Genomic DNA, 9,357 nt, shown 5'->3' with positions numbered 1-9,357 from the left:
AAACCGGCGGAAAAGTCTGTGCCGGCAGTCTTCACGACTCTCCCCCTTCTGTGGCTGGATTCGCCGCAAAATGTTAGCGAATCCGGGCGGTGTGCCGGCGAAACTAAAGGAACAATAGCATCAATGTTAGTAGAATTGAATACAGCTGAAAGATGGTCGTAAAAACATAAAATATTATGAAAGAAATTATCATTTACCCGTCATCGCGAAAAGCTCGGTCAAGGCGCTGAAGAGCTTCTTCCATGTTGACGGACTGGTGCGAAAGAGGAATTTATTTAGCGAACGTAGAGGTTCTATGTTCTCTTCTGTCAATGAGAGTTTCATCTTTCAGTTTGCACATGTACTTATTAACAGATCTGTCAACGCAACACTTCAATTAGACACATGAAACCTCGTCCAGCACAGTATGCCCTCGTCGTTTTTCCCGCGAAAGGACCCTTGGAAACGAAACTTCGTTCGTTTATATTTCGGAAACGCGTCGCTTCTCAGACCCTAAATTTTGCATGCAGGTTTCTTTATATGTGCTCTACAAAATCACAAATTCTTAGAGGAATCCGAAAGGTCGACCTTAGCCTCCAGTACCACCTTAAAAGATGGCTCTAACGCGAAAACGAGGGGACGACTCTTATGCGAAAACGAGACTAAAAAGATGGGTCTAGCGCGAAAACGAGGTCAGAGTCGTCATAAGTTCGCACCAGTTTCCCGGCCGACACATGCCCCTGCAAAACACAAGCGGGGGGGCTATTTGGGTGTCCTTACAGCAATCTCAAAAAGTTCTGCATAGCCGTACACAGGCACACCAACTCAAAAGACACAGGACGCAAAAACGAAATTAGGCTTGCGTTCTCCTTCGTCGAACGCAATTATTCCAGCACGGCAAAATTAGCAATTGTGGCTTCCTCAACCTGAATTTTGAATTTCGCGCACCTGCTCTCCTCAAATTTCAAGAGTGAAATATAATCGTACTCGTGAAAAATTCTGTAAACATAACGCCCTTAGGAGACATCCGGCGTCATGAAAACACGGCCAGTGTATCACTTAATTTAAACACAGGGAAATTAATGCCCCAGTGTATAAGTTAAATTATACACAGGCAAATTAATGCCCCAGTGTAACGCTTAATTTAAACACAGGCAAAATAATGCCTCAGTGTATCGCTTAATTTAAATACAGGCAAATTAATGCCACATTGCATCACTAAATTTAAACACAGGGAAATTAATGCCCCAGCGTATCGGTTAAATTAAACACAGGCAAATTAATCCTATTGCATAATTTAAACACCGCCAAATTAATGCCCCATTGTATTGATTAAAATAAACACAGGAAAATTAATGCCACAGTGTATCACTTAATTAATTCACAGGCAAATTAATGCCCCAGTGTACTGGTTAAATTAAACACAGGCAAATTAATGCCCCAGTGTATTGATTAAATTAAACACCGCCACATTAATGCCCCATTGTATTGATTAAAATAAACACAGGCAAATTAATGCCACAGTGTATCACTTAGTTTAAACACAGGCAAATTAATGCCCCAGTGTATTGGTTAAATTAAACACAGGCAAATTAATGCCACAGTGTATTGCTTAAATTAAACACCGGCAAATTAATGCCCCATTGTATTGATTAAAATAAACACAGGCAAATTAATGCCATAGTGTATCACTTAATTTAAACACAGGCAAATTAATGCCCCAGTGTATTGGTTAAATTAAACACAGGCAAATTAATGCCACAGTGTATTGCTTAAATTAAACACCGGCAAATTAATGCCCCATTGTATTGATTAAAATAAACACAGGCAAATTAATGCCATAGTGTATCACTTAATTTAAACACAGGCAAATTAATGCCCCAGTGTATTGGTTAAATTAAACACAGGCAAATTAATTCCACAGTGCATCACTAAATTGAACACAGGCAAATTAATGCCTCAGAGTATCGGTTAAATTAAACACAGGCAAATTACTTCCACAGTACATCACTAAATTTAAACACGGGAAAATTTAATGCCCCAGTGTATCGGTTAAATTAAACACAGGCAAATTGATACCCCAAATTTTTAGCTGCCTTTTCTTGTTTACGGGCCTAAGGGAAGTTGAAGACGCGAGGCTGTCGTCTGAGCGAGGCGTTTACAGAGACAGTCGGCGACTTGTGATCTCACAGCGGGTGTATTTAGTATCGTTTCTTAGCTAGCCGCTACGATAGAACTTTCAATGTCCCCAACATTTTCCCGATGGAACGTAAGTTCTCTTTCGAGAACTTCGATTCTTCGCGATTCAGTCGGCGTTCGATCGAGAGCTTGTGTGCTGGAAGGCTTGCATCACCGCGTTGTCCGATATCAACATTGTTTATTGTCTCCACAGCATCTAAACACAAAAATCCATCACAGGTAGATGACGACTGCTTTATAACATCCCAAGAGGCTAAACAAAGTAACGGAACGTTCTCCATTTTCCCGACACAACTCACCGGCCTGAATGCGACAAGACAGATCTCGCTTGGAAAAAGCTCAAAGGACTTTCCTTTCACAAACTGGCTGGCCTTACGGTCAACCAGTTGACTTGGGAGGCTGTATCATCCGTTTACTTGGGCTCAGAGTTGATCCATAAATCCGATGAAGTGAAAAATTGTTCCCTGCCTCTGCAATGTGCGCCATTGTTGGCACGCGCGCGAGAAGTGAAATGGATTTGTCTTTCCCGCAAATTCATCTTGCCTCTAAAAATGGTCATTCAAAAAATCATTAACAATTTTGTTTGTTCTCCCCTCGGCCGTTTTTGTACGGACCTCGCTGCGCCCGGTCCGTACTGCCACGACCTAGGGCCAAGATTCCTCAGTACGGCCCTCGCGCTCGGTTAGTAAGAGGTTAATATTTTTTAATATTAACTTTAATTCATGGCAGAAATTTCCTCTTGAGAACCGTCAACCGCCAAAAGCCGTCAAATTTAACCGTCAAGCGTGAAAATCGGCAAAATTTTACCGTTAAGGTTACCTGGGACCTTCAGAGGTGTCTTCAGAGGTGTCTCGCGTCCAAGCGATGTAGCGCGTCCGGCTTAAACTGTAGATTCCTGAACCCTTATATCAAATTAAAGCTTATGGAGCTGGCTATCCAACTAAACCAAGAATTTTGAAATGAAACGAATTGCCGAAAATTTTTAGCTTTTTTTCTCGAATAAATTTTTTTCACTTGGAGGAGCCACTTCAAAAAGCTAAAACTCAAAAGGAATTTGTTCGTTTGCCCTTAAATTTGGACAGTAGCTAGTTTAACATATAAACAACAAAAACATGTCTGCGAATTTTTTCTTTCGAAATATTTTTTCCCCGAGAGTGATTTTTGTACGATTACTCCACATTTTTTTCATTCTATTTCGAAAATGCTCTATAACTTTTCACTGCGATTGAATATGGCAAAACGCAGACACGTTTTTTTAGCGCTTTGGGTCAGGAAACTGAGGAGCAAATTAAATTAGCAAAAAACAAAATTCACTTTGACTTGTAGCTTTAAAAAGGTGATTCGGACGCTCGCAATTAGAGGTCGTGAAAAATTCGACAATTTTATTTTATTTCAAAATTCTTGGTATGGTTTGATAGTCAGCTCTATAAGCTTTAATTTGATATGGGGTTTAGGTATCTACAGTTTAAACTGGACGCGCTACATCGCTTAAACGCGAGACACCTTTGAAGGTATCGGGTAACCTTAACCGCCAAAGTAACACTCCCACTGAGACCCACTTAGCAGCTCTAGGTTGGAATTTATCATTTGGGAGAAATTGTAAGACTGAGCCAAACCTCAGCCTTGACAATCCTTATGACCATACTAACTCCCTTCCTCCCCGTGGCTCAGTGGTCGCCCCATGCTGCAACTGGACAAAATGAATGATAAGCAACTCTCTGATAAGTATTGTCTTGGATAGTCCAATATGGCTCAACAAACTGATATTTGGAACATACGCATTAAAGCTTTAGTTTATGTTCTGCTGTAGTGTTTTTAAAAGTTGACTGCATAACGTTTTCCTTTTTCATCAGTCCGTCCTCTTTCGCTTAACTTCACGACGGATGGACGCAATGAGCGATATGGCGTTATGCAAAATGTCACAGTTCCAAGGAGCGGTCGCTATCTGATCAAAGCCTGGGGTGCTCGAGGAGGAATGCACTCGTACAACTATGGTTACAAACCGGGAACTTACTATGGCGGCCGGAGAGCGCTCAAGGAAGGCATTTTCACACGGAGTAGAGGGACAGTACTTAATGTTGTGGTGGGACAGAGAGGAGGATATTCAGTGGAGGTGAAAGGAGGAGAATCAACTACAAGGACAGCAGCTGAACTAGGACTGTCTGTAGAGGACAATGCTGGTACAGGGGGAGGGGGAGGGAGTTTTGTTCATGCAAGTGGTAATGTACTATTATTAGCTGCCGGAGGGGGAGGGGGTGCTTCTGGTGGATATAACGGTGTGGATGGTCAGTCGGGTACTAGTGGCAAAAGAAGTGTGGGTCGATATTCTTCTAAAGCTAGGAATGGAGGAACGGGGGGACAGCCAGGTGAATGTAACACTGCAGGTGCTGGTCACCATGGGGGAGTGGGTGCGGGTTGGTTGGCTCAGGGATGTGGTAGGGGCGGATCAAATGATGGTGAGAGAGGAAGGTCACGTGCTCAGGGTTGGGTAGGTGGAAGAGCTGGTGGAATGAATAGTGAAAACAATGGAGGGCCACCCCCAGGGGCGGTAGGTGGGTTCGGTGGTGGGGGAGGGGGATCCGAAGACAATGGTGCATCTGGTGGTGGAGGGGGGTACTCTGGAGGAGAAAGCAGTACTCACTCAAATCAAGCCGGAGGGGGAGATAGATAGATAGATAGATAGATAGATAGATAGATAGATAGATAGATAGATAGATAGATAGATAGATAGATAGATAGATAGATAGATAGATAGATAGATAGCAGGGAGGTGGTTCGTATTGTAGTGGGACGAGTTGTTCTGGTGTAAATGGTGGGAATTTGCAAAATGATGGGCGTGTTCAAATTGCCGAGCTTACTGATTAATTTTTACAAAATTTGAAATAAGTTAGAGTGAACATTACTGTTGGACTTCTTTTTAGATCTCAAGGTATCTTACTTGTAATAGTTCCACTTCAATTTGTTAGCTGGTTTAAAATTCGTAATAATTACTGAAGACAGGAACAGCGAGACTGATGCAAATCATGATTGTACTTAAGGGATATCAGTTTCCACATACACACCAACAAATTCTTAAATCTGATGATTACTATCGAGTATGTGTATTTAGAGCCGGCTCCAGTGTGAAACTTAGAAAAGATACACCTTATACTTTATTATGTGATAACTGTTCAGTTGAAGGGGCTAAGCACATGTGAAGTTTGTTGATTACCGTGACTAAAAAAAAAAAAAAAGTCCTCTAATCGGTTTGTGGAGGCGCGGTGGTGTAGTGGTTACCCCATCGAATTTTCGATCAGACTTCTGGGAAGATCAGAGGGTTTGTGGCTCGAGGCTCGGTTGGTCTTCTGTTTTAACAGAGAGATTAGAGAGGTTAAGGATGACGCTTACGGCAAACGGCAAACGGCAAACGTGAGATAACACCACGTGACCATGTTTATATTATATTAGCCGCTTGCTGTTTTCAGTTTCTCTGTCTAATCGAGTAGTTTTACGTTAGCATCAAAGGCCAGTATTAGTTTGCACTATTCTCATCGTTGTGCTCTTTATTTCAAGAAAACATAAACGCGAATCTCACGTTTGCCGTTTGCCGTAAGCGCGGTTCTCTATCTATCCAATTTAGAATCGCATTTACGGCAAACGGCAAACGTGACTGAGATTCACGTTTATGTTTTCTTGATAAAATGAGTACTTATATCAGAATATTGGAAAACAATTCTGGCTTTTTATGCTAAACGAAAACTAATCAATTTTACTCAGAAACTGAAAACAGTGAGCGGCAAATGAAGGATAAACTTGGTCACGTTGTAATTTCTGTCGTTTCCCGTAAATGCAGTTCTAAATTACGGCAAACGGCAAACGTGAAATTCACGTTTATGTTTTCTTGATAAAATGAGTACAAATACAGTGGAACCCCGTTAATACGACCACCTTCGGGCCGCGAAAATGCGGTTGTTATAACGGGGTGGTCGGATTAACAAGGTTGTAAAACTAAGGAAATGACTGGACTTTCAATTCATTTGGGGCACAAAAATGTGGTCGTAATAACGAGGTGGTCGGATTAACGAGGTTGTAAAACTAAGGAAATGACTGGACTTTCAATTCATTTGGGGCACAAAAAAGTGGTCGTAAGGCGGGGTTCCACTGTATAAGAATATTGCAAAACAATTCTGGCTTTTTATGCTAAACGAAAACTAATCAATTTTACTCAGAATTGAAAACAGTGAGCGGAAAATGAAGGATAAAAACATGGTCACGTTGTAATTTCTGCCGTTTTCCGATTCAATTCCCGTTAATATAATTATAAATCTCTCTCATGTTAGTTTTTTTCCTTAACTAAGTCAAGAAACGTTGCTCGACATTGTCTTCCTTCGCCCAGGTGTATAGATGGGTCCGCGTACGCTGCGAGACACTCGCGGGGAAAACATTTCAATGGACTATCATCTGATACAGGGGGAAAGGGAGGGGGGTAGCAATACTGCTCCTAGCTGCTACATGCTACAGAAACCGGGCTAAGATCCGTGTGGGCCACTTAGGTTTGAAGTGGGTCTTAACCTTGTATATTTTGTGCCGTTTATTGAAATTATAACAGTGAACCTTTTGAGGTATATACCACATTCAAAACTGTTTTCTTAACGGGATCGATGACATCACATATTATGTGGCAATAGTGGGTTCTTTCTTTTATAAATTGTTTTGGAGTATTTTTGAGTTGTGTAATGTAAATTGATTATAGTTGTGTAAATTTGTTCACCATTTTGTAGTTTGTTTTGTCTCCTAGCCGCCAAACTGTCTTGAACGTTTCGTTTGTCTTTACTAACGTATCTTGGGGAATTTGCATTAGTCTTCCGTAAATAAATCTTGTGAAAAGGGAGAACTTTGTTTTTATTTACTCTCGTCATGTCGCCAGCTATTTTAGTTACGCGCGCAACAAATTTTCATGCTGTAGAAGGTAGACGCTGTTTTTACGTTTTGTAACATGGAAATTTGTTGCGCGTTGGGGTGGTAATAGGAGCTACAAACGATCGCAACTTGTAATGCACTATTTGTTATGCTGCCCGTATTAACCGGCCTTAAACGTGCTTTAGTCGTTGTGCTTTGTCATTTGAAGGGTTTGGCGTGGCTGCACGCACAGTCAACGGCCAAAATAAGATAAAAAAAATCCCTTCAAATCGCTAAGATATTAAGTCACAAGAACCTGATCTGAACTTGAGGATCTTTCTTCTATTTCACGAATGGGTGTAGGGTGGTTCGTGAGCCGTAAACCGTACGCGGGTCCGGTGAATGGTGACTGATTCGTGCGTTTATACACCTTCAGTCCATTAATACTATTTTACGGCTGAAGGTGCTTAGTTCACCAATTGAATGCATAAAAATTATTGCTGTTCTCTACTTTTGACGTTAGAAAATGAACGATTAATTTGATCCTATGGTAGATTTGGACCTCTATTTTAGCTCAGTCTGCAATTGTCATTTGTGTTCACTGGCATATATTATCAATATGAAATATATCTTAAAATAATTAACCGAGTAGGATGTTACTGGCAAAATGGACATGCGATTCAGCTAGAAGTTTGCTAAATTTCTCACTTGAGTTATGTATCAGTCAATTCCAACAGAGCTCATGATCTCCTGGCATTAGCGGGCCTTGGCATTCGGCTACCCCGAGCATTTGAGTGGCTCGCGATTCAGTTTCACCTCACAACATTGTCGCTTTGTTTAAAAAATAAGTTCATCAGCAAACAAATATATTCTCAAATAACTGCGTCTAGGGCCTTGGTGTACTCCTATGGAGAACATTAATTCACAGAATGAACGGTCACTGCCACAATACTAAGAAATGGTTACTTACGGTTGAGTTCAGACCCTCATGTTTGATAAAGAGTGAGCGCTGTACGATTCGTAACGAAACTAAAAGGTACAGGTGAACATCTTGCGGTCCGTATGATCTTCTGTGGCTCAATATAACCGACAATGGTTGTGGAGTAGCATGTATTATTTTGAATTGAAAGAATAATGACAAAAGGGGAACGATGAGGACTGAAGGAATAGTCTTCCTGTACACTGGTATTAATAGTAGTATAAACGCGCGTGTGAGTTTTTGTGCGCTTCAGTATGCGTTAAATGACCCGGAACGGGTCAGCTTAATATTGCAGTTCCTTCATGGCTGATTTCCGTAATGAATTGCTAAGACATCGCTTCATCGGTAGCTTGTGAGCTCTCGGGGGTGGAGGCCGATGCACTCGATTGGTGCCCAATCGAGCAGCATTCACTTTCGTTCAAATCAAGATCTGAATAAGAGTCAGCTGCAAATCTTGCCTGGTCAGGTGGAATGGAACAACTCCTCAAGGCTAACTTAGCCTTGAGGAGCTGTTCCATTCCACCTGACCAGGCAAGATTTCCAGCTGACTCTTTTAGGACTGGCTTAATTTGAACATCGACCAAATATTCGCCGGAAACTATACGGTTGGAATATCGCCAGATAGTCAGCCGGCGAGGAAGAAGGCCGAGTTGGGTAACATCAGGGTATATTCCGCAGGATTGAACAGAATAATTATTTTATTCTTCAACGTATTGATGTTCCTTGATGATAAAGCACAACTAATTAATTTTATTAGGAAAAAACATAAAACTGGAGACGAGATCCCTGGGTCGTACCTTGTGTTAACATAAGCGGCCGGATTTTACTCCATTGTATTTCCCCTGTTTTTTTTTTTAAACCTGGGAACAGTCCGGCGGGCGGCTCAACAAAAAAAAAAAGAAAAAAACCAGCATTTCTTGAATCGGCGGTCACGCCACTGCGAGACGGCCGCATAATAAATAAATTTATAACATAGACGTCAAAATTACTGATTGCTACCTCCTCCTGATCGGCTGAGCACGCCATTTTTACATTTAGTTGGTTTCTTCCTCTTGTGCCGCGACAACAACAACTTCTTTCAGGTTCTTTGGAGTTTGTCTTTTAAAGCCGGATTGTTTGTGCCAAAAGTACTTGGAAATCAAGCGCTACAGCTACAAAGGAAATTCCTAAAGGTGAGCTTTTGTTTCTCACAATAAACAGCAAAAGATTGTTTGTATCAAAAGCTAAAAGTTTGATCGGATTTGCTTGGTTTAAAAACTGAAATCATTCACGCCGCGACTAAGTGGGGGAGTTTCACCTCGCTACGGCTTCTTCCAACGAAC

General features: G+C 41.4%; 2 protein-coding genes across 2 annotated transcripts in view; one reads left to right on the top strand and one right to left on the bottom strand.

Annotated features, from left to right (window-relative positions):
* LOC146454976 (uncharacterized) overlaps positions 1 to 5,752 on the top strand; it is a 234,456-nt gene extending 228,704 nt beyond the window's left edge. The window contains exon 13 of the transcript XR_014859129.1: positions 5,664 to 5,752. The gene's annotated coding sequence lies outside the window, so the exon portion shown is untranslated. The remainder of the gene's footprint in view (positions 1 to 5,663) is intronic.
* LOC146454971 (uncharacterized) overlaps positions 1 to 9,357 on the bottom strand; it is a 394,059-nt gene that overhangs the window by 306,286 nt on the left and 78,416 nt on the right. The window lies entirely within an intron of this gene.

This window comes from Pavona decussata, unplaced genomic scaffold (assembly GCF_977016875.1).
Source record: "Pavona decussata unplaced genomic scaffold, jaPavDecu1.1 SCAFFOLD_291, whole genome shotgun sequence".
NCBI lineage: Eukaryota > Metazoa > Cnidaria > Anthozoa > Scleractinia > Agariciidae > Pavona > Pavona decussata.
The sequence above is the reverse complement of the archived record's forward strand: the minus strand, read 5'-3'. Positions and strand labels throughout refer to the sequence as shown.